General features: G+C 43.4%; 1 protein-coding gene across 4 annotated transcripts in view; it reads left to right on the top strand.

Moving 5' to 3' along the window:
* Positions 1-24,471, top strand: part of EYA3 (EYA transcriptional coactivator and phosphatase 3) — a 135,877-nt gene that overhangs the window by 3,124 nt on the left and 108,282 nt on the right. For 2 of the 4 annotated variants that reach the window (XM_047723827.1, XM_047723830.1), the window contains exon 1: positions 22,904-23,044. The exons of 1 other annotated variant lie outside the window; for it this stretch is intronic. The gene's annotated coding sequence lies outside the window, so the exon portion shown is untranslated. Of the gene's footprint in view, positions 1-22,902; positions 23,045-24,471 lie in introns of those variants that run through there. One more of the 4 variants, XR_007126410.1, reaches the window with a different exon arrangement.

Below are 24,471 nucleotides of genomic sequence, written 5' to 3' on the forward strand. Positions count from 1 at the left end.
TCTAACCAAACATTCCAACACCATGCTGCACCTGTTCCTTAATTACCTAAACAAGATAAGGATATAAGTCCCTTCATACACCAAGGAAAATGAGGCTCAGAGAGATAAAGCAGAACAAAGTACCAGGGTTACCTGGCTACAAACTAGCAAAGCCTTGATGGCAGTCATTCAGCAACTTGCTCCATCACCTAGCCCACTACAGGTTTTTTAAAAATAGCTTTGTTGAGATCTAATTCACATACCGTCCATTTCACCTGCTTCAAGTGTACAGTTCGTGGTTTCTAGTATAGTCATGGATACAACCAACACCACAGTCATCTTGCCAACTATAATTTTACGGATCTCCCCATCCCAAAAAAGGGAAGTGAATAACCAATAAGCATCTAGAGAGTAGTTGCAGAATGCAGGCTACTGCCTCAACCACTGTGAGAATGCTTCTGGAAACCCCCATGGGAATAACTGTGTTTCAGAAAGATGATGGCTTGTCGTGGTGCAATGGCACGGGGCAGAGCTGGGAGGAGGCAGGAAGAGGAAGCCCCCACCTCATGGAGACAGTGATGGTCCAAAGCTGAAACTCTGGCCTTTGGGACCTCCCTTGCCTATCCAGACAACCTCTTTTCTTGCCTCTCTCCTTTACTCTTTGGACAAACACCTGTAGTCCTTCAAGACTCAGTACAGTTATCTCCTCCTCCAGAAAGGTTTCCCTGATTCATGCTCCCTGGTTAGGCTAAGTGCTCTGCCATGGTTTCCTGCCGGGCATCTTTTCTTCACAATAGTTTAGCTCCTCTCCGTCTTGACTCCTCTGCCTCTGAGCAGTCCCCTCAGTGCTAAGTGCCTGGACTTTTTTTTTTTTTTTTAAGATTTTACTTATTTATTTGACAGAGAGACAGAAAGCACAAGCAGGGGGAGCGGCAGGTAGAGGGAGAGGGAGAGGGAGAAGCAGGTTCCCCAAGGAGTAGGGAGCCTGATGTGGGGCTCAATCTCAGGACCCCGGGATCACCACCAAGCCAAAGGCAGACGCCCAACTGACCGAGTCACCCAGGTGTCCCATAAGTCCATGGACCTTTGGAACTAAAAAGACATAGATTTTAATCCAGGGTCTGTCATGTCCTAGCTCTGTGACTTTTTTAAAAAAGCAAACTCTCGCCCACAACGTGGGGCTCGAATACATGACCCAAGATCAACTGCCATGCTCCTGGGGTACCTGAGTGACTCAACCAGTTATGTGTCTGACTTCGGCTCAGGTCACAGTCTCAAAGTCCTGGGATCAAGCCTTGCATTGGGCTCCTGGCTCAGCAGAGAGTGCTTGTCGCACTCCTTCTGTCCCTCCCCCTGCTTATGTGCTCTCTCTTTCTCTCTGTCTCTCGAATAAATAAATAAAATCTTAAAAAAAAAAAACCCAAAAGAGTGACATGCTCCACTGACTAAGCCACCTTCAGTTGGTCTCCAGCCGTCTCCCCCAGATTCCTGTGACGTTGGCAAGGGATAGCATGGCTGTGGGGCGACGACCTCTGGGTGGCCCAAGGAACGGTGTTTCTCACAGTTACTCTTGTTTCTCTGGTGCTGTGTTTTTCTCGCAGCCCCCCTCAGACACTTCTGGACACATTCCTGAGTCTCCCGTGCATCTGAGTGTCAGTAACACTCAGCAGATTCCACTGAGGTTTCAGCAAAACAGGACAAGTCCACCATCGTATGGGCACCAACTTGAAATGATCTAGAAGACATCACTCTTCTAAAATTTCATGGGCCATTACTGCCAAGAGGAATTTCTTTTTGGCTGTATCCCTCTTTGAGAATCAGCTCCCTCCTATCTCCTCCAGCCTCTCCCTGGCACCATTCCAGTTCCCAGCAGTCTACTCCCAAACCTCTCACACTCCATAACACAAAGGATTTTCTTCTCTGGACCAGACCCCAAGCTAAAGGTCAGGCTGAAGCTGGCCCACTGAACACTCATTAACATGCCCTTCATAACAAAGGACCAAGTACACTTGAAAATTACAGTGTTTTGGGGCGCCTGGGTGGCTCAGTCAGCTAAGCCACTGCCTTTGCCTCAGGTCATGATCCCAGGGTCCTGGGATCGAGCCCCACATTAGGCTCCTTGCTCAGCGGAGAGCCTGCTTCCCCCTTCCCTCTGCTGTTCCTCCTGCTTGTGCACGCACTCTCTCTCTCTCCCCACCTCTCTCTGTCTAATAAATAAATAAATAAAATCTTTTAAAAAATATTACAGGGTTTTTTTCCCCCTAACAAAATCAAATTCTTACGTTGGGGTCCCTTTCCCACCTGTTTTGGGGAAGCTCAAGAGAATATTATAAGACATAATTCTCCTGTCTCTAACAAACTTCCAGGAACTGTGGGAATTCCCACCCCCCGCCCCCTGCCAATTTCTAGCTACTGTAACTAGTTGCCCCTGTGTAAATACATATTGCTAATAACAATTTTATTTGAGAAATAATTCACATATCGTAAAACTTACCATTTTAAAGTACACAACTCAGTGGTTTTTAGGATATTCACTCACAAGCTTGTGCAACCATTGCTGCTGTCTAATTTCGGAACATTTTCATCATCCCCAAAAGAAAGTCGGTACTCTTAGTAGTCACTTCCTATTTCTTCCTCCCCCAGCTCCTAGCAGCCACTTTACAACTGATCTTAAGGGCAAACACTTAGTCGTTGACTATTAAGTATGATGTTAGCTGTGGGTTTTCTGTAGATGCCCCTTCTAGAGGGTTCCCTTCTACTCTTACTTTGTTGAGGGCTTTTATCATGAAAGGGGGTTGGAGTCTGTCAAAAACTTTTTATGCACCTACAGGCATACCTTGGAGATACTGTGGCTTTGGTTCCAGACCATTGCAATAAAGCAAATATCGCAATAAAGTGAGTCAAATGAATTTTGGGGTTTCCCAGGGCATGTTACAGCTATGTTCATGCTATACTGTAACCTATTATGTGTGCAATAGCGTTATGTCTAAAAAAGTACAGACCTCAATCAAAAAAATATTTTGTTGTTAAAAGACACTAACCATCATCTGAGTTTTCAGTAAGTCATAATTTATTTATGTTACAAATATAATAAAAAAGGACAAAGTTTGAACTATTGAGAGAATTACCAGAATGTGACACAGAGACATGAATGAGCAAATGCTGTTGTAAAAAAACGGTGTCGACAGACTTGCTTGACATGGGGTTGCCACAAACCTGCAATTTATTTGAGAAATGCAATAAAGCAAAGAGTAATAAAACAGAATAAGCCTGATTTGAGACAATCATATTTTTGACTTTTATCCTATTAATATGGCATATTCTATTGAGTGCTCTGTAAATATTATTGTGATGTTTTTAACACATTTTAGGTTGCTCTGTTAAATCATCATCTTGGTTTAGGAGGTCAGGTGGGCCTCATTTTAAAGGAAATTTGATAGATGACAATCCAGACTATAGAACTGTAGGCTTGGTTACTTAACAGATTTTTTTTTTCCTTTTACAAAATTTTCCTGAAGGAGAAAATTCATTATAAACATATAAAATATGATGCAAAAATGAGATGCTCAGGCTTTTTAGGAACTATCTTTAGTGTCAGTCCCTCTGGGCCTGAGAAAAACTACAGCAAACATGATGATGAGTTGTCTTGGTTGGTGCCCTAATTGCTCAAAATGGGCCTCACTGTAAAGTCTAAAGCCTCCTCAGGGATCCAAGAAGTCACCAAGGCAGGGGGGAAATTGATCACTGGCCTCTCAGAGGTGGGAGTCTCCTCTTTTTATTTTATTTTATTTTATTTTATTTTTTAGGAGTCTCCTCTGTTGGCAGGAAAATAGAATGAGGTTTGAATAAAAATAATGGTCCACAGGAGTCCACATTCTCCCTCCTATTATTATTATGATTACTATTATCGTTATTATTTAATTCTCTCTTCTGGAACTTTCTGCCTCAAGAGGAAAAGTGGCTGCCGCAAATCTCACTCCAGATGGAGTTGTGCATTCAGCTTGGCCAGTTACCACTTTGAGGACATCTGTTTTTGGGTGTCCACCGTTCTCTCCTTTGGGGAACTTCCATCCACCCCACGTGATGCTCACAGGGCTGCCAATCACAGGCCTCTACCTCCCTGACCACAGATGTGACTCAATTCTACGTCAACTAGAGTTTCTCAGGGTTTTGGAAGCTTGAGTGGAAGGGAGACATGTGGGGATGAAAGGTAGTTGGAGGTGAGTCATTTGATGTGTTTACTCTAAAGCACTGGTTCTCCTATGTGGTCTCTGGACCAACAGCATCTGCTTCTGGGAACTTGTCAGAAATACAAGTTCCCAGGCCCTATACCACACCTACTGAATTAGAAATTCTCTGGTAGGCCCCGGTGATCATCTGTATTGCTTTGTTTTGGTTTGTTCTAAGTGTATTGATTTTTTTTTTTTTTTTTTTGTAATCTCTATACCTAATGTGGGGCTCAGGCTTATGACCCCAAAATCCAGAGCTGCAAACTCTTCCAACTGAGTCAACCAGGTGCCCCAGTAATCTGTGTTTTAACAAGCCCTCTGGATGATTTTGTCCTAGAGAATCTGGAAGTTTCTGCTAGTGGGATTCCCAGAACTTAGCTGGATCTTTTCAGACAACATCTTGGGGTGAGGGTTACTTTGTTACTACAAAAAGGAAATCATGGATAATGGTAGACCACTAGCAATTTTTTTTTTCACATTTTCTAACCCCGAGTCTTATATTCCAGTGTTGAAAGCTCCAGTGCCTTCAGGGAAGAGCAGGTGATGAACTGAACAAAGCCATCTGGGTGGGAGACTAGGAGTAAGGTGACTGGGACTGGGACAAAGGTGGGCAAGACCATGTCTTGTCTAAAGGGGGCTGGTTACCTACCCAATATCCTTTCTCTCTCTTTTGCTAACAGACCTACCTCCAAGTTTGTTTGGGTGATCGTGTAACTTGGGGATCATGATTTTCTAAGCTAATCATGAAGTTGCTGTTTCTAGTGTCCCCAGCCTCCCAAGCTGGGAGTGTCCATGTGACTCAACCAATGAGAGGGTTACAGAAATCGAGTGGGGGACTTCTGGGAAAGCTCTTGGTTTCCTAGTAAAGAGTTAGCCACGACTGGAGCCTCCCTTTACTTGTTCTTCCTGCTTTGAATGTGAGTGTGCTGCCTGGAGCTGGGCAGCCATCTTATGACTGCCAGGGCAGGGCAAGCATGAAGGGAAATGTCAGAACTACAGTGAGACGGAGCCTGAGAGAACAACGCCAGAGGCTGCCTGCTTCCAGACCTTCTGTTACATGGGAAAAACCAAAACCAAAAACACCTGTTTGTTGAAGCAGTTTAAAACTGGTTTATCTTCATAAGTTCATGGTCATTTGGAACTGAGTAAATCCTTCCAGACTTTTTTATGTGCATATTTACTTTGTAAAGGTATAAAATACATACACTTCTTTGCAACAACCTGCTTTCCAGATGTACAATAAATGATGTGCAGTATTGTACAACATTAAAATAATGTGTAATATTGTAAGCATCCTTCCCTGACATGTACTATTACTTAACACTTTTCATTTTAATGACTGAAGAATGTCCATTGTATGACTGTAGCATAATGCCTTTATGCAGTTTTTTTTTTTTAAGATTTTTTATTTATTTATTTGACAGACAGAGATCACAAGCAGGCAGAGAGGCAGGCAGAGAGAGAGGGGAAGCAGGCTCCCTGCTGAGCAGAAAGCCCGATGCGGGCCTCGATCTCAGGACCCTGAGATCATGACCTGAGCTGAAGGCAGAGGCTTTAACCCACTGAGCCACCCAGGCGCCCGCAGTTTTGTTTTGTTTTGTTTGTTTAATAATTGGACAGTCAGGTAGTTTATGGGTTTTTGTTTTGTTTTTTGTTTTTTTGAGGAGGAGATTTGCTCTTATAAACAATTCCAGAGAACATCCTTGAAACTAACTTGTAAACTTCTGAACTTATCCTTGTAATTACATTCCTGATTATTTCCTTAACTTCTTAGAAATGAAATGACTAGATCAAAAGGTAATAAATAGCTGCCCTCTTAAGTAAAATGATGCATTTGCCTTTGGTTCTGTTTCTGCTACTGTGAATAACCAGCCACTCATTTATTCATTATCCATTCACGTAAGAAGCCCAAGAGACGGTGTTAGGCACCAAGTGGCACTAAATGGTGAGTCAAATAAGGTCCCTGTCTTCAAGAAGCTCATGATAGAATGGCAGAGACAGACAGGACAACAGGCATGACAAGATGGAGTGGAAGGAGTGACAATTGTGGTAGGCAGCTTCTCACAGGGTTCCAAATGTTCACCAACTCCTGGTGTTTGTGTCCTTGTATAATTTCCTGCCTGTGGTTATGGGCTGGACCCAGTGAGTTGCTTCTAGTGGATGAAATGTGACAAAAGTAATGAATGTCACATCTGTGATTAGGTTAAGAAGGACTGTGATGTCCACAGAGAGTGCTGGCACGCTCTCTTAGCCTTCTCATGAGCTCACTTTGACGAAGCCAGCTGCCGGACTTGCTTGATGGAGAGGACTATGTGGCAAGGAACCGAGGGAGGCCTCTGGTCAGCTGCTCTTGAGGAACTGAGGCCTCAGTCCAGCAGCCTGTGAGGAACCGAATCCTGCCAACAGTACTGTGGGCTAGGAAACAGATCTTTTCTAGTTGAGCCTCAAGATGACTGAGGACTCAGGAACAGGGCCCTTGGATTAAGGAAGTGAAGGCAGGATGGGAAGGTTAGCCGTGCCTGACTGCTTGATCCACAGAAACTGTGAGATGAGGAATCCGTGTGGTTTTAAACCAGTACATTTGGGGGAAATGTGTTATGCAGCAACGGATAACTCATACACGAGGGGAGTGGCACAAACAAGCACAGCGTGTGACAGGTGTACCATGAGTGTGGGGCACCAACAGCCTGTCACAGGAGGGGCTGTGTCTAGGAGGATGTTGAGAAGAGAGCAGGCTTGCATTGCAATCGGCAAGCTAAGAAAGCATCAGTTTGGGGAAGAAGGGAGGGAGGGCATTTCCAGGCCAAGTCTGCAGAACGGTGGAGCTTTGTGTCCATTTCCCACACCTGTTACCAGCTCACTTTCCACAACCTTGAGGAGAGGCAGTTTTTAAAAATTTAATTCCAGTATAGTTCATACAGTGTTGTTACACATGTATGACGTAGTGATTCAACAACTCTATACATTACTCAGTGCTCATCACGATAAGTGTCCTCTTAGTCCCTGTCACCTATTTCATCCATCCCTCCACCCACCTCCCCTCTGGTAGCCATCTGTTTGATTAGTGGCGAATATACTGTGGAGTCACCAGATCTTAAGTTTCAAGGGCACCTCACCTGCTCAGAACCCTTCCAAAGCTGGGGCACCTGGTGGTTCAGTGGGTTAAAGCCTCTGCCTTCGGCTCAGGCCCTGATCCCAGGGTCCTGGGATAGAACCCTGCATTGGGCTCTCTGCTCATCAGGGAGCCTGATTCCTCCTCTCCCTCTCTCTGCCTGCCTCTCTGCCCACAGGGATCTGCCTACAGATCTCTGTCTGTCAAATAAATAAATAAAATCTTAAAAAAAATAAAAAACCCTTCCAAAGCCCAGGAAAGGCCCAGGTAGTTTTATATTAATAGTTTTGTATTCTTTTTCTTAAAGAGGTCTCATGACTTCTGGCCTCTGTCTCAATGGATCTGCCAAGACTTTTTCACTGTCCCTCACTTGGCTCTCTGTCTACAGCGTAGACTCACTAGCATATTTTTTTTTAAAGTTTTATTTGGCTCCGTTTCTTTGAAAATTATTTCTTAGCAGCCTAACCTTCCCATCCTGCCTTCACTTCCTTAATCCAAGGGCCCTGTTCTTGAACTCTTTTAATCATCTTGACTACTGCTTTTGACATTTCTAAGAGTTTTCCTTTTCGGTAGTGGTGTCCAGAACGCATGTGTTTTTCTAAGTAGCAAATCTGGCTCCTGACCAAAAGGCATCTGAGCAGGGCCACTTCGGTGGAGCTGACTAAACTTCAGGGAGAGACTCTCTGCCTTGTTTACTCCCTGCCCCTCCTAACTTCAGAATGGAAAAAGTTTGGAGAACTAAAAGACGGAGTAATTAAAAAGAAGGTAGAAGGGTCAACAGGACAGGGAGAGCTTTGCTCTTTCCTTAGGGGTAGAAACTCCCTGTTGGGAGGCTGAAGGCCATATTTCAAAATGGTGATGGTTTCCCAGAGGGAAGGAAACTGACACCACACATGCCCACTCTGTGTGGGCTTTCCCGCCATTATCTCATGGAATTCTCACTACATTTCTTCAGGTTAAAAGCAAGACTCCCATTGTATAGCTAAAGAAACTGAAGATCAGAGGTGAGAGGCAGTGAGCATGCAGGTCCAGGCCCAGCTGACTTGAGAGCCCATGACCTTGTCCCACCTCAGGACACCTCATCTTTTACTGATTCTCTGAGGCGGCACATCACCTACACTAAAGTTCTAGATGAAAATTGGGGAGCATTGCAGCAAACTTCCACCTGGAAATAACTTTTATAAATAAAAATTTCAGGTAGGCTAAAGTCTTGTCTCTGGAAAATATGTCTAAAGGAAGAAGACCCACCAGTGCGCTGAGAGCCGTCCTAGGTTGGGATTCGTTTCTAGAGAGAGGGAAAAAAAAATGATGAGAGAAGGCAGGAGATCTAAGCCCCAATCTAGAAAATTGGGATTGAGAAGCATGGTGAAAGCCATGAAAATAACAAGCACTATTTAGCAAGTTCTTACAAAGGACCAGAATGCTTTCTATAGTTAGTGCATCTTAATCTCACAAGTCAACTAAAAAGGTAGGCTTAGCATTCCTACTTTAAGTTGGGAGCCTGAAGATGAAGAAATTTACACACAAGGAGTCAGTAGTGATGCAGGACTTGACCCTAGATGTGTCTGGCTCCAAAGCCATTGCTTTTAACCATTGGGCTTTACTACTTCCAGGAGAATTGGGGTGGGAGAAATCTAGTTCTTGTGAATGAAGTTAACATGGCAGAGTGGGGGTTAGCAAGTGCCGTAACTTGAGAGGGTGTGGCATCGGGGTGGCTAGGGTGCCCCCAGATCTGGTGCTCTGGGGCAGCCGAGGGGACTCAGGAGACTCTTGGCAGCCAGCAGCTGAGCACTGTGGAAGAAGCTCTTGGGACCAGAGTGAGTGGAGAGAAGCAGAGTCTGTCAGTATCCATTGACTTCTCTCCAGATTGGCTGAGGAATTTGATGGGTAGGGACTTAGGCCTCAGGGATGCTGCTATGAAGCTGGACCAGGAAGCTGGAGCTCAATGGCCCTCCAGGTGCTTCTGCCCCAGAGCGCTGGAGCCTCACACCTGTGTTGGGATCCTGCCCCTCTTCCTTCCGGGACTTTAGCTTAGTGATTTAACAATCTTAAACATCAGTTTTCTGTGAAGTGGGGATAACCAGAGTATATATAGTCAAACAGTAAATGATAATTGAGTCACTGGGAGAATTCAGTGAGGTGATGGGTATGAAGGACTAACCCAGTGCCTGGGATCCTGGTAAATGGCAGGCATATTACTGTGAGATCCCATCCTCCATGGAGAAGGTGAGGCTTTTTCTACTTTCCACTTATTTTCACTCTCAATTCCTACTTTGGTAGGTGAGACTGTAGTTCGATGAGGGAATAAATTTAATGCCTTTTCCCTTTTTCCTTTGTTCACACTCTAAAAGCTTTTCATTGGTTTTATGGTGCACAGCTCATTTCACAATTGTGATTTGTCTCTTGCCTGGAAGTTTTTGTTTTGTTTTGTTTTGTTTTGTTTTGTTTTGAGACAGAGAGAGAGAGAGAACACAAGCAGGAGGAGGGTCAGAGAGAGAGGGAGAAGAAGACTCTCTGCTGAGTAGGGAGCCCAGTGTGGGGCTTAAACCCAGGACCCTGAGATCATGACCTGAGCTGAAGGCAGATGCCCAACCTACTGAGCCACCCAGGCACCCCTTGCCTGGAAGATTTTTAACTGTCATATAAAAGCAAGAGATTTTTTATGCTAGGAATTTTCTCTATACCATTTTTCTTTTTTAAAAAAATTAATTTTAAGTGATCTCTACACCCAACATGAGTCTCAGACTCACAACCCTGAGATCAAGAATCATGTTCTTCCAACTGAATGTTCTAGGCACCCCATATGTCTCTTGTAGACGAAACATTGGATCAGCTGTGGTTCATTGGTTGAAAACATCAGTGACTAATTCTGGTCTTAATGACAACAACAACAACAACATGTTATTGGGAAGCTATGGAATAGCTCAATGAAGGGAAGGCTGACAATCAAGTCTTGGTGAAAAGATGCAAGGTAGCTCCAGGGATCTAGGTAGTAGGAAGTGATGAGCAGTTTCTCCAGGAACTATCCGATATGCCTTATGTTGAGCTACCCAAGGTTAAATTCTTCCATGAGACAGTTTGATTGACCTGAGTCGTGTTGTGTATCTAGCCCCCCTGTTCAGGGAAGGAAAGGGCACCTTGATTGAAATTCATAGTAAGGGAGCATACCCTGGGGAGAGTAATGCTCAGAAGGTAGGTGGAGGTGCTGTTACTGGGAAAGGGTTGTGTACCCTGGGAGAACATGTGTCGTCTACCTATACTGTTCTCTCTGTCTTGAAATAATGAGATTAGGAATTTTTCAAGCGTTCTCAAATACGCAGAATTGTTGAAAGCATAAAACAATGAACACTCTTATGTCCATCTAAATTCGACAATCCTAACATCTGCTACATTTGCTTTAATTTTGCTCTGAATTTTTAAATTTGGGGAACTATTTGACAAGTGCAAACACTATGGCCCTTTTCCCTTTAAATACTTCCTGTATCTCCTGAGGATAACACTGATCTCCTACATAAACGCGATACCATTACCACACCTTAAAAAGTTAATAAATATTCTATAATATCTTACAGAAAGTTCATGTTCAAATTTCCTTAACTGATAGAAGAATGCATTTTATAGTTTTTTTTTTTTCAAGTTAAAGATCAAATCAAAGTTCACTTGTTGCACCTGGTTTTGGGTCTCTTTATTTTTTTTTCTTTCTTTTTAAGATTTATTTATTATTTGAGAGAGAGAGAGAGAGAGCAGGGGCAGGGGGAACAGGCAGAGGGAGAGGGAGAGAGGGACTCCCAAGCAGACTCCCCACTGAGCCCGAGCCTAATTTGGGTTTAATCTCAAGACCTTGAGGTCATGACCTGAGCTGAAACCAAGAGTAGGATGCTTAACTGAGCCACCAAGGTGTCCCTCTTTATTCTCTCTCTCTCTCTCTTTTTCAATATCTTGTTTATTTATTTGTCAGAAAGAGAGAGAGAGCACCAGAGAGAGAGTAAGTGAGTACAGGCAGAGGGAGCAGTGGACAAAGGGAGAAGCAGACTCTCTGCTGAGCAACGAGCCTGGTGCAGGACTCAATCCCAGAACCCTGGGATCATGACCTGAGCCAAAGGCAGATGCTTAACTGACTGAGCCACCCAGGTGGTCCTCTTCTTTTTTCTCTTTTAATCTAGAGCACTTCCTCTACAATTTCAGATTTTTCATGACATCAACATTTTGAAGAGTCCAGACTATTTGTCTTGTGAAAAATTTTACATTGTTTTGTTTCCTTTGCATTGCTTTTAGGGGGGACACTTTTTTTATTGTGGTAAAATATACATAACATAAAATTTACAGTCTTAGCCTTTTTTCTTTTTTAATTTTACCTTTTTAACGTTCTTTAAGATTTTCTTTTTATTTGAGAGGGAGGGAGAGAGAGAGAGAGAGAGCCCACAGTGGGAAAGGGAGAAGCAGACTCCCTGCTCAATGGGGAGCCCGAGGTGGGGCTCCATCCCACGACTCCGGGATCACAACCTGAGCTGAAGACAGATGCTTAACAGACTGAGCCAGCCAGCCAGATTCCCCTTTTAAACTTTATTTTATTTATTTATTTTAATGCAGGTTCCACACTGGGTGTGAAGATCAAGACCTGAGCTGAATGAGACCTTGAGTTGGATGCTTAACCAACTGAGCCACCCAGGCCCCTCTGTTTTAGCCATTTTTTTATAAAGATTTTTATTTATTTATTTGACAGAGAGAAATCACAAGTAGGCAGAGAGGCAGGCAGAGAGAGAGAGGAGGAAGCAGGCTCCCTGCTGAGCAGAAAGCCCGATGCGGGGCTCGAACCCAGGACCTGGGATCATGACCTGAGCCGAAGGCAGCGGCTTAACCCACTGAGCCACCCAGGCGCCCCTGTTTTAGCCATTTTTAAGTGTACAAGTCAGTGGTGCTACATATGCTGGTGGTGTCATAGAACCATCAGAACTATCTATTTTCAGAAGTTTTTCATCATCCCAAACAGAAACTCTGTATTAATATACAGTAACTCCCTATTTCCCCTTCCCCCAACTTCTAATAACCTCTATTCTACTTTCTGTCTCTGTGAATTTGCCTATTCTAGGTAATTCATCAAGTGGGATCATACAATATTTGTCCTTTCATGTTTGGGTTATTTCAGTTGGTGTAATGTTTTACAGGTTCATCCATGTTGTAGCATGTAACAGAATCTTATTCTCTATGTTGCTTTTTATTTTTTATTTATTTTTAAAGATTTATTTATTTATTTTAGAGGGAGAGAGAGTCAGGGGGTGGGGGGAAGGACAGAGGGAGAGGGAGAGTGAATCTGAAGCCGACTCCGCTTCCCGGGGAAGGCCTCACTCTCATGACCCCAGGAACACGACCTGAGCGGAAACCAAGAGTTCGATGCCTAACTGACTGTCCCACCCAGGTGTCCCTCTGCATTGCTTTTTAAAATTAATCTGTCACTATATTTGTCTTGACAGCACATAAACTAATTTTAATATATTAGAGTCTTATATTTATTTTCTTAGAACTTTTTTCACAAAAAGGCATGTAGTTGGATGTGTTACTAAATTTAAGAGAAACTGCCCAGACTTTTTAAAAAATTATTTATTTATTTATTTTAAAAAGACAGAGAGCACATGTGGAAGCAGCGGGGGTGGGGGTGGCAGAGAGGGAGCGAGAGAATCTCAAGCAGACTCCTTGCTGAGTGAGTAACCCAATGCAGAACTTGATCTCTTGAACCTGAGATCATGACCTGAGCTGAAACGAAGAATGGGACGCTTAACCAACTAAGCCACCCAGACACCTCTGCCCAGACTTCTCTACTGGTCAAGTTAATTAGATCTAACTCAGCAAGGTCATAATTAGTGGCTTAATTTATCACTAAACTAAGGGGAGCTTGGGTGACTTAGTTGGGGGAACATCTGACTCTTGGTTTCAGCTCAGGTCATGGTGGCAAGGTTGTGGGATCGAGCTCCCCACTCAGTCTGGAGTCTGCTTAGGATTCTTTTGCCCTTCCTCTCCCTCCTCCACTAATCCTTCCTGCAAACACTCTCTCTCTCAAATAAATAAATAAATAAATAAAAATTTTTAAAGATTTTTTTTTTATTCGTTTATTTGACAGAGAGGGAGATCACAAGTAGACAGAGAGGCAGGCAGAGAGAGAGGGGGAAGCAGGCTCCCCGCTGAGAAGAGAGCCGGATGTCAGGTTCGATCTCAGGACCGTGAGATCATGACCTGAGCCGAAGGCAGAGGCTTAACCCACTGAGTCACCCAGGCACCCCAAATATTTTTTTTTAAAAAGAAAAATTTTCACTAAGCTGGAATAAATTAACCTTCTATAAAAAACATAGTTTACAGCTTTAAGTGAGTAACCACTGTTTTCTTTTTTCTTTTCTTTTTTTTTTTTTAGAGAGAGAGAGAGAGAGCGTGAGCAAGGTGTGAGGGGCAGAGGGCAAGGAAGAGAGAGAATCCCAAGCAGGCTCCATGCTCAGCAAGAAGCCCAATGCTCGGCTTGATCCCACCATGCCTCTGAGATCAGGACCTGAGCACAAACCTGTGATACCCAGGCACCACCCCTTCTTATCTTTCTGAACAAAGGAGAATGGATAACCCAGGGCCTAGCATTCTCCAAAGCACTTGGATTAATGGCTTCTCACCTTCTTGAGTTTCCTTATAAAGATCAGTATTTTAGGGTATATTACAATTTTTTCCCGCATTTCTAAACTCATGAAAGCTTCATAGCATAGCTTCTATATCTCCATTCTTTTCTGATTTTTAATCATTTATATAAGTATGTATCTGAATAATTACAAGCACTTTACATATTTTTAATTCTCATACAGCTCTGTGAGATAAGGACTTTTTCCCTTCCTCTTCCTCCTTCTTCTTCAATAAGTGTTTTTTAAAATCTCCATTTTATAGGTGAGAAATAAGAGGTACTGAGAGGTTATTTGACCTGTGTGGTGTCATCATATAACTATCAGTGGGAGAGCCAGCAAATTCTGGGAGAAGAGACACAATCTCTCTAAAGAGGCCTTGTTCTTAATCTCTACACATTCTCACTTTAGGAAGAAAGAAACAAACAGAAACAAAACAACCCCAGCAAACTTGCCTGACATGTATAACATAGAAATGAATAGTCTCCTTCATCCTTATCAGCAAGAATTAACTGTTTATGTTTTACGTTTAAATCTAACAGAATACAAATGCACAGATAATAGCATTCTTAGGGGAGGACACAGACATAATTAAAAGCAAATATTAATCTATTCTCTGGTTGGCAGGAAACTTCCAAGAGGCTTGAGTTTGACTCATCTCTAGCCTAGAATAAGGGAAGGGGAAGGCTGGAATTGGACAGGGATAAGGGTTGGGGATGACTCAGCTTGGTTATGGGCAACTGGCCAGGATCCCCATAGCAAGGGGTCACCTGAACAGGAGGGGAACCCAGAGTGGGAATAGGAGGTCAAAGTGGATCACACTGATGTTAAATACAGTGAAAGCAGGGCAGAAACCAAGTATTCTAGATGAATCCAGCCAGAAAGGATGATCCAGTACCAGTAAGGGAAGGAGCTGGTCTCTGGGACTCTTGTTGCCCACTCACAATTATGTGGAGTTTCAAGGCTGTGCCAAGACAGCTGCTATTGGACATCTGTGCAAGAAGATACTCTCTCAAGTGTGTTAATTAAAATAGAAAGGCATCCTGGTAAAAGAGTGTTGGACATGGCAGGGATATGACCATGAGTGGGAGACAGGCACCCAGAAGTGGTTAAAGTGGGGGCTGTTGTAGATAGTATAAGAATGGGTATCACAATGGCCTAAGACAGCAGTTCTTAAATGTTTTGATCTTGGGATCCCTTAACACTCTTAAAAATTATTGTGAACCCCAAAAGCTTTTGTTTAAATGGGTTATAGCTATGAATATTTGCTCTTGTACAAATTAAAACAGAAATTTTTAAAGTAAAGCACATATTTGAATACATATTCCTTAGCCATCAGAGCAATAACATGGGAAACTGCACCATACTTTTGGGAGAACAAGAGTGAAAAAGTGAAATACTGAATTAGTATTATTTTAAGATAATTTTTATTTCACTCACTCCCTAATAATGTCTTGGAGACTTCGATACTTGAAGAAACACTGGTCCAGATAATATGTAGCATTAAAAGATTTTATTTATTCATTTTGACAGACAGAGATCACAAGCAGGCAGAGAGGCAGGCAGAGAGAGAGGAAGGGAAGCAGGCTCCCCGTTGAGCAGAGAGCCTGACGCGGAGCTCGATCCCAGGACTCTGGGATCATGACCTGAGCCGAAGGAAGAGCCTTTAACCCACTGAGCCACCCAGGAACCCCTCTTATTCCCATCCTATAGCTGGAAAGCACACTGCTGTGGTAGCAGGGGAGGGACCCAGCAGAGGAGGGACCCTACCTCTAAAGAGTTCCTGCTGAGATGGTGCCCTGGGACCCTTCACTGAAGCAACTGAGTCTTCTAAGCTTCCAATGATTCCCAGGACTGGTCATGTTCACTCAGATGCTGGAAAGCTGTAGAACTGTCTGGAACTCCAGGCTATCTGGGGTGTGGGGGAGTGTTAAAGGCAAGGACCTCAGGTGCTCAGATATCCATGTGAGGGACTCTAATATAGTCATCAGGCAAATATGGAAGGATTTACCTAGAAGGCAGAGATAGTGGGTACTGAGCATTTTCAATTTTAATGTTATCCCTTCTCAGTGTTCCCCACAGGAAAGAAATCATTCTAGGTGTCTAATGCAGAGAAGAATTACTTTAGGAAAATAGATGTTTAGGAAACTATTGGAAAATCTGAAGAAGAGAGCCTGGAGGCCAACTGGGGGATTACTGCTCTCAAGAACATACCTCTGTAACCAAGGTTCAGGAGTCGGAAAGCTAAGAATGGGGAACTGCCTTCCTGGTCTCTGTTCTTAACAACTACCTTTCTGACTCATGGAGCTGGAGATAGAAACTGAGATACTGCCACAGAAAACCCCCACATCTCTAGTGATGATCCCACTGACCAGTAGAAACAGCTAAGTGCAGGAAAATGGCCTTTTTTTTTCATTTCTCTTGTAAATTGGACCCAAGTGCCTCTAATTGGCAATACCTAGTTTTCATCCAGAGCCCTAGTGATCAGGGAGCCTGAGAGGTGCCATCTTTAACCCTCCCACCTCCTCAGTATAGGAAGGCTCACTAGAGAGAAGTGGGAATGGATATTGAGCCCCAGCTGAACATGTGAAACACACAACATTTCTGACCACAGATTGGTTGGAATGTGAGTTCCACAAGGGCAGGAGTTCAGTCTGATTTGTTTTCTGCTGTGTTCTCAGAGCCTAGTATATTACAAAGTAGCTGCTAAATAAATAGGTAGCTGCACATCAAAATGAAGGTTTCCCCAGGAGCTCTTCCGGTGAACATCAGATAGCCTACAGAAGAGGCAATAGGTCTAAGTTACTCTGACAATGGCCGGGTCTATCTGTATGTCCTCTATGTCTGCTTTGACCAATAGGCTATGATGGACATGTTTCTGTGTCAGCAGAATACTCTCTAGCTCCATCCATGTAACTGCAAATGGCAAAATTTAATTCTTTATTATGGATGAGTAATATTCACGCACGCGCGAGCGCGTGTGTGTAACATCTTACTTACACATCCATCAATCTACGGACACATGGTCTATTTCCATAATTTGGTTATCATAGCTACTGCTGCTATAAACATTGGGGTGCTTGTAACCCCTTGCATTAGTATTTTTGTATTTTTTGGATAAATACCTAGTAGTGTGATTGCTGGATCATAGGGTAGTTCTATATTATATTGTTCTTTAGAAAATATAGTATTGTGGCAAAAAACACATATCATAAAATTTACCATCTTAACCATTTTAAGTGTACAGTTTAGTGTATACTGAACAACAATTCCCCCATCTCCTCCCTCTAGTCCCTGGTTACCACTAGTCTACTTTCCATATTAATGAATTTAACAACTTTAGATACTTCACGTAGATGGAATCATATAGTATTTGTCCTTTTGTGAATGGCTTATTTCACTTAGCGTAATGTCCTTAAGGTCCATCCCTATTGTTTTTTGTTTTGTTTTGTTTTTAAAATATTTTTATCTATTTTTGTGAGAGAGAGAGAGAGAGAGAGAAAAAGAGAGCGAACTTGCCCATGCGTGTGGCACATGACATGAGGGGAGGGACAGAGAGAGAAGCTGGCTTCCCGCTGAGTAAGGAGCCCGATGCAGACCCAATCCCAGGACCCTGGGATCATGATCTGAGCTGAAAGCATACGCTTAACCGCCTGAGCCACCCACCCGCCCAAGATTCATCTCTATTGTTAACATATGACAGGATTTCCTTTTTAAGGCTCCATAGTGTTGTTATACATATATATCACATCTTGTTCATCCATTTGTCTGCTGATGAACACTTGGGGTACTTCCACTTCTTTGCTATTGTGACTAATGATGCTATGAATATGGCCATGCAAATATCCCTTTGAGACTCTGCTTTCAATTCTTTTGGATATACACTCAGAAATGGGAATGCTGGGTCATACAGTAATCCTTTTTTATCCCACCAACTATAGATTGCTTTTAGAGGTTCAACTGTCATGTGTATAATAAGATATTGTCTTAAACACAACAGAGAAGCGAACAGAAACAAAACCCAGACCATTGTGCTTCAGATATATCAGTGAGGAGAGTTTTAATTGAAAACTGTTAACAAAACACTGATCATACATTCATTGTGTTTTTTTAAAAATGGAGATGTATAACTTACAGATCTTATTTTTAGACACTTTCAGTGTGATTAGGCCTGTGTTTTGATTTGCATCTCTATTTGTTTAGATAGATCTGGCTATAGAGGCACCTGGCTGGCTTAGTTGGAAGAGCATGCAACTCTTGATCTCAGGGTCATGTGTTTGAACCCCACTTTGGGTGTAGAAATTACTTAAAAATAAATAAATAAACTTAAAAAAAAAGACCTGGCTATAATATTTTTAGGTATTTTATAGTTTTTAAAAAAGATTTTATTTATTTACTTGAGAGAGAGAGAGTGAGCACGAGCAGGGGGAGGGGCACAGGGAGAAGCAGACTCCCTGCCTGGGGGACCCCGATGTGGGGCTCCATCCCAGGACTCTGGGATCATGACCGGAGCCAAAGGCAGACCCTTTACTGACTGAGCCACCCAGGCGTCCCAATTTTAGACTATTTTAATAGCCTTTCTTCTTTAATTAATTCTTTAATAGCATTTCTTAAATTTTGAATGAAATATTTGAAATATTTCAAATCTACAGAAAATAATGTAACAAATATCTACTTACACCCAACTCAAATAAAACCATATTTTTTTGTGTATTTCGTTAGCTCTGTCTCCAAGAGTAGTGCAGTAGGTCAGGAAAACAAACAAACAATAAACATTTCCACTTCTATTGACTGTGATGGCAAGTAAAGATTCATGAACTCAGAGAACAGAAACTACTAAGTAAAATGAATTCATACATGGCTATGTAAACTCTTCCTGTAGTCTGAGAGAAATCATGGTCTCTGAAGTCACACAGACCTGGGTTCAAGTCCTAGGTTTGCTTCTTTTTTTTTTTTTTTTAAAGATTTTTTTTTTTTTAAATTTATTTGACAGATCACAAGTAGGCAGAGAGGCAGGCGCAGAGAGAGACAGGAGGAGGAGGCAGGCTCCCTGCTGAGCAGAGGGCCCGATGGGGGACTCGATCCCACGACCCTGAGATCACGACCTGAGCCGAAGGCAGAGGCTTTAACCACTCAGCCACCCAGGCGCCCCCCTAGGTTTGCTTCTTGCCAGTTGTGTGGTCTTGAGCAAGTTCCTTAACCTATCTTTTTTTTTTTTAAGATTTTGTTTATTTATTTAAAAGAGAGAGAGCACACAAGAGCAGGGGTGGGGGAGGGGCAAAGGGAGAGGGAGTAGCAGACTCCCCACTGAGCAGGGAGCCTGACCCGAGCCTGATCCCAGGACCCCAGGATCATGACCCAAGCCACAGGCAGACTCCCCAAACGACTGAGCCACCCTAGGCGCCCCTCCTTAACCTATCTTTGCCTCAGTTTTCTCATCTGTAAGATGGAGATAATCATAACACTTCCCAAGTTTGTTGGGATGATTGAAAAATAAATATGAACACATATATTTACTATGTACAGTAAGCGACAGAGCAAAGCTTCAATAAATATTAGTAATTACTTATTTTACTTATTGAGCACCTACTATATGCCAATCACTCTTCTAGTACTGAAAATTCAGCAGTGAACAAGGGAGATAAAGACCCCTATAAGGGTGCCTGGGTGGCTTAGTTGTTGGGGGGTCTGACTTTAGCTTGGTTCATGATCCCAGAGTCGTGGGATCAAGTCCCACATCAGGCTGGTTACTCTGTGGGAAGCCTGTTTTCCTCCCCTCTGCCTGCCGCTCCCCCTGCTTGTGCGCACTCTCTGTCAAACGAATAAGTAAAATCTTTAAAAAAGAAAAGATCCCTGTGGAGCTTTCTTTCTAGTGATAGACATTAAACAAAGTAATTTTAGATACTAATAGGGACTCTGAGGAAAAGGTATGGGAAGGGGATGCAGGAACTACTTTAGACAGCAGACAGGAGATCAGGGAAGGCCCGTGGGAAGTCTTCAGGGGTGAATTTAATTGAGAGTAGCAGAAAGAATTAGTCATTGGAAGGTTTGGAGAAGAGCAGGAACAGTATGTGCTTAGGCTCTGAGGTAAGAAAGCTTGGTTTGTACAGGAAGAAAGGACAGGATGGCTGGAACTGTATGTAAGGGGAAGAGAGGCTAGGCATGACATCTGAGAGTTAGGGAGAACAGGTCAAGAAGTGCCTTGTTGACCATAGATTAGAGCTTAGATTTTATTCTTTTTTTTTTTTTTTTTTTTTTTTTTTTTTTTTAGATTTTATTCTTAAGGGACTGTGATGATATTGGAGGGTTTTTACTGTTAGTAGGTACAACATTCTTTGCTCTCAGGAGGAATTTGTATATGCTTTTCTCTGGCCCTGTTTTATTTTTATTTATTTATTTTTTTTAAAGATTTTATTTATTTATTTGAGAGAGAGACAGTGAGAGAGAGCATGAGCTAGGAGAAGGTCAGAGGGAGAAGCATGGAGCTGAGAGCCTGATGTGGGACTCGATCCCGGGATTCCAGGATCATGACCTGAGCCGAAGGCAGTCGTCCAACCAACTGAGCCACCCAGGCGTCCCTCTGGCCTTGTTTTAGAATTCCGTACATGCATATGGTTTAGGAAAAACTGTTCTGGGAAATAGCACATTGGTTACTCATGGGCTCCCCCGAGTGGAACTGGTGGCTCAGCTTGCATGGTTTCACATGAGCAAAAGCAAAGTAAATGGGCAATTTATCTTTTCAGTTAACAAACATTTATTGGGCACCTACAAAGTGCTTGGCTCTGTTTCGGTGCCGAAATACATCTGTGAACAAAACACAGACACCAGTGCCCTCCTGGAGATTACATTTTGGGTGTGTATATGTGGGAGAAAGACATTTAACCAAACTGACCACCAAATTGTTGGATAGGATAATGTTATTTGAGAAAAAAATAAGTGAGGAATTGGGCTAGGAGGTGCAGGGAGGGTGGTGGTGCCTCAGTTTTAAATACAGTGGCAGGGAAGTTCTCATGAAGAGGGTAACATGTGAACAAAAATGTAAGGAGGTGACAGGGTGAATGATCAGTTATCTGGGGGAAGAGCATTCCAGGCAGAGAGATCAGCAAGCACGAAGGGCCTGAGTTTATGTGCAGGTTTGAGGAATAGCAGGGAGGCCAATATGTCTTGAGATGGGGGGGGGACAATGGGGAGTAGAAGATGAGGTTAGTAGTACTTTGGGGGAGTAGGGAGGTGTCACATGTTGAGGGGTTTCTAGACCAGTTTAAAGACTTTTTTTTTTTTTTTTTCTCACTTGAAAATAGTAGTCTGGGGGCATCTGAGTGGCTCAGTCCATTAAGTATCTGCCTTCGGCTTGGGTCATGATCTCAGGGTCCTGAGATCAAGTCCTGCGCTGGGCTCAGTGGGGAGTCAGCTTCTCCTTCTCCCTCTGCCCCCTGCTTGTGTTCTCTCCGTTGCTCTTTCTATCTCAAAAAAATAAATAAGATCTTTAAAAAAGAAAAGAGGAGTCCATTGGAGAAGGGACGCGGTCTGCTTAAAGTTTTTTTTTTTTTAAGATTTTTATTTATTTGACAGAGATCACAAGTAGGCAGAGGGGCAGGCAGAGAGAGAGGAAGGGAAGCAGGCTCCCTGCCGAGCAGAGAGCCTGATGTGGGGCTTGATCCCAGGATCCTGGGATCATGACCTCGCGGAAGGCAGAGGCTTTAACTCACTGAGTCACCCAGGCCCCCCTCTGCTTAAAGTTTTAACAGAAGCTTGCTGCCGGGTTAATAGATCATGGAAAAGTAGGGTATAAATAAAGAGCAGTCACACATTGTGGCTTTTACCAAGAGAGGCAGTGAATGGTCAGATTCTGAACAAATTTTGATGGCAGATTCTGAAGATCTCTCTGATGAATTCGATGTGGGGGTGCAAGAGAGGAGTCAAGGATCTTAATAAATGACATTACTTAATAAATTGTTGTCATAGGAGGAGGTGATCAAAGAATATACAGCCAAAAACTTAGAAAAAAAAGTAATTTAGAGGTGCCTGGCTGTCTCAGTCAGTTGAGCATCCAACTCCTGATCTTAGCTCAGGTCTTGATTTCAATGTGGAGAGTTCAAGCCCCACACTGGGCTCTACACCGGGAGGGGAGCCTAATTAAAAAAAAAAGAAAAAGAAAAAAAGTATTTTAGAGGTGTATCAAGCAGTTTAAAAATAGTGGGTAATTTTTCTGAATTTTGTGGTATTTGTTAAGTTTTTAAAATTTGTAATTTGTGATTTCTTTTCTCACCCCAAAGATTCATTTTTATACCTCATATTGTATTTGTAATTTTGGATTTTTTTTTTTTTAAACAGGGCCCTCAAATTGAATAAATCTCAAGCCCCTGCAATACCTGAATTCAGTCTGGCTCCTTGCCCATATTTGGGCAGTAATTTAAAGTTAGCGAAGCATTAATACTGTTTCTGACATAAAATAATGGGCACGAAATAGAAGTCATTATAAGATTAATACAATTTTAGAAATAAGCTAATATTGGGGATTGAAACACCACCCTGGACTTGCCTCCCTACCAGTGTCTTCCAGAATTTCTCACCCATTCTTACTCCCACAGTTTTTCTAAATCTGTCACTTACATCGGCATTTCTTCTCACGATCGCTTTGGGGAGGCAGATTACACGAGTCTAAAAAAAAAAAAAACCGTCTAAAAATATGAATGCTAAAATATTCTTTATCCGGGCTGCTTGGGCTTCAGTGGCGCCACAACACCACTGCCCGCTGGCAACCAAGCACCACCTCTCCGCACTACCCACTTCCAGGCTCCCCTCGAGCCGTAACCAGGGGCGGGGCTCTCGGGAGGGTGGAGTGGGCGGGGTCTAGATCCTTCCTCGCCCCGCCCCGTGAGGCCTGACACATGCGCCCAGAGGCTTCTGGTGGAACGAGGTGTGGATTGTGCGGTGACCCTGGCCTCTGACTTCCGGTTCCTAGGGATGCGCATCCGGGTCACGCTAACGCCGCGGTTTCCTCCATCCGCTTGGTTCTGCTGTGAGTCTGGACCAGTACCCATGTCCTGCTTTGGGGCCTCTGCAGCCTTAGAGTGAGTCTCCGCCGAGACAGGGTCTGAATGTGGCCGGTCGAATGCAGCCTGTAGGGGGACGGGTCAAAAGTTCTGTCTTGGTCCCTGTGGGTGGGGGTTCTCTTTGCCTGTCCCTTGTCCCTGCAATGCTTCCCTCACTTCAGCCTTTTCCCTCGCCGGCCTCGCCTCATTCACCTCGCCTTACCCTTGCCGGACCCCGCGCACCTCTCGCCTTGCTGTCTCCCCATCTTCATCCGCGGGTTACAAGCCCGTGTTTCTTGCCTTTTGCCTCAGCTCTTCCCTCAGCACTGCCTCTCGCTTTCGCCCGGCTCTCCTGTTAGCACCTCCCTGGTATCTCGCCGTTCTTTCCCGAAGCAGGACGGCCCACCTGCTCATTGTGCTTCCCCTCCTCCACTGCGAAACCGAGCCTGTCTTTCTGGGGTCCTAGGTCCCGTCCCCCTACTTCCATCACCTTCGACCCCTATCTCTTCCTGGGACTAGTAGGTGACATCTGTGCTTCGCCTGGGGTTCTCCCGCCTTTTCTTAGCTAGAGGAGGGCTTAGCGAAAGTCCCAATCTGGGCCGATTTATCCATCCTGGAGGAAGTTTTGCTTTGAGGCGTTGTGTTAGAGTCAACTCTGGTAGCTTCTGTAGTTAGGGAACAACAAAGGCTTACCCAGTTCTTTGCTGGAGCACAGTTCGGGGGGCTCTCTCTGGAGAGGGCTAACAGGTGGCAGGCACACGAAACTGCTAGAGATGGGGCTTGTGTGGTCTTGTTAACTGACAGGCCATGAGGACGTCCTGTCATTTTTGTGTTCTCTCTCCCGTGAGAATGGATGTGCACGGCTGAGGTAAAAGTGCAGATATTCTTGGTACGATCACCTTTGTTTTCTGCATAGGCTTTACTTACAGGACAGTTGCTATGACAGAGGACAGAGTTTCTTGGGAGATTTTTAGCCCCAGATTTGTAAGCTTTTTGCCAAAAATTTTAGTATCACTGAAATTTTGTTTCCTGCTAAAGAATGCACAGTTAGGAATTTCAAAAGTACATTTTCTTTGCTTGAACTCAGTGTGCATATGTATCTTTATCCTTAAGTCTCATGAATTGTTTGTTTTTCCTGTATTGACAAGTTTTCTATTTTTCTTCCCATTTCTTCATCAGCCAGGCATTATACTACATTATTACTTCTACTATTATTCTTTTACTTTTCTTTATTGTTTTCACTTTACTTTTTTTTTTTTTAAGATTTATTTATTTGAGAGGTGGGGGGAGCAGAAGTAGGAAGGGCAGGGGGGAGGAGAGAATCTCAAGCAGACTCCCTGCTGAGATTGGAGTCTGCTTAGGATGGATTTCTTTTTTTTTTTTTTTTTTTTTTTTTAGATTTTATTTATTTATTTGTTAGAGAGAGAGAGGGAGCGAGCATGAGCACAGGCAGACAGAGTGGTAGG

The sequence above is a fragment of the Lutra lutra genome, chromosome 4 (assembly GCF_902655055.1).
Source record: "Lutra lutra chromosome 4, mLutLut1.2, whole genome shotgun sequence".
Taxonomy (NCBI): Eukaryota; Metazoa; Chordata; class Mammalia; order Carnivora; family Mustelidae; genus Lutra; species Lutra lutra.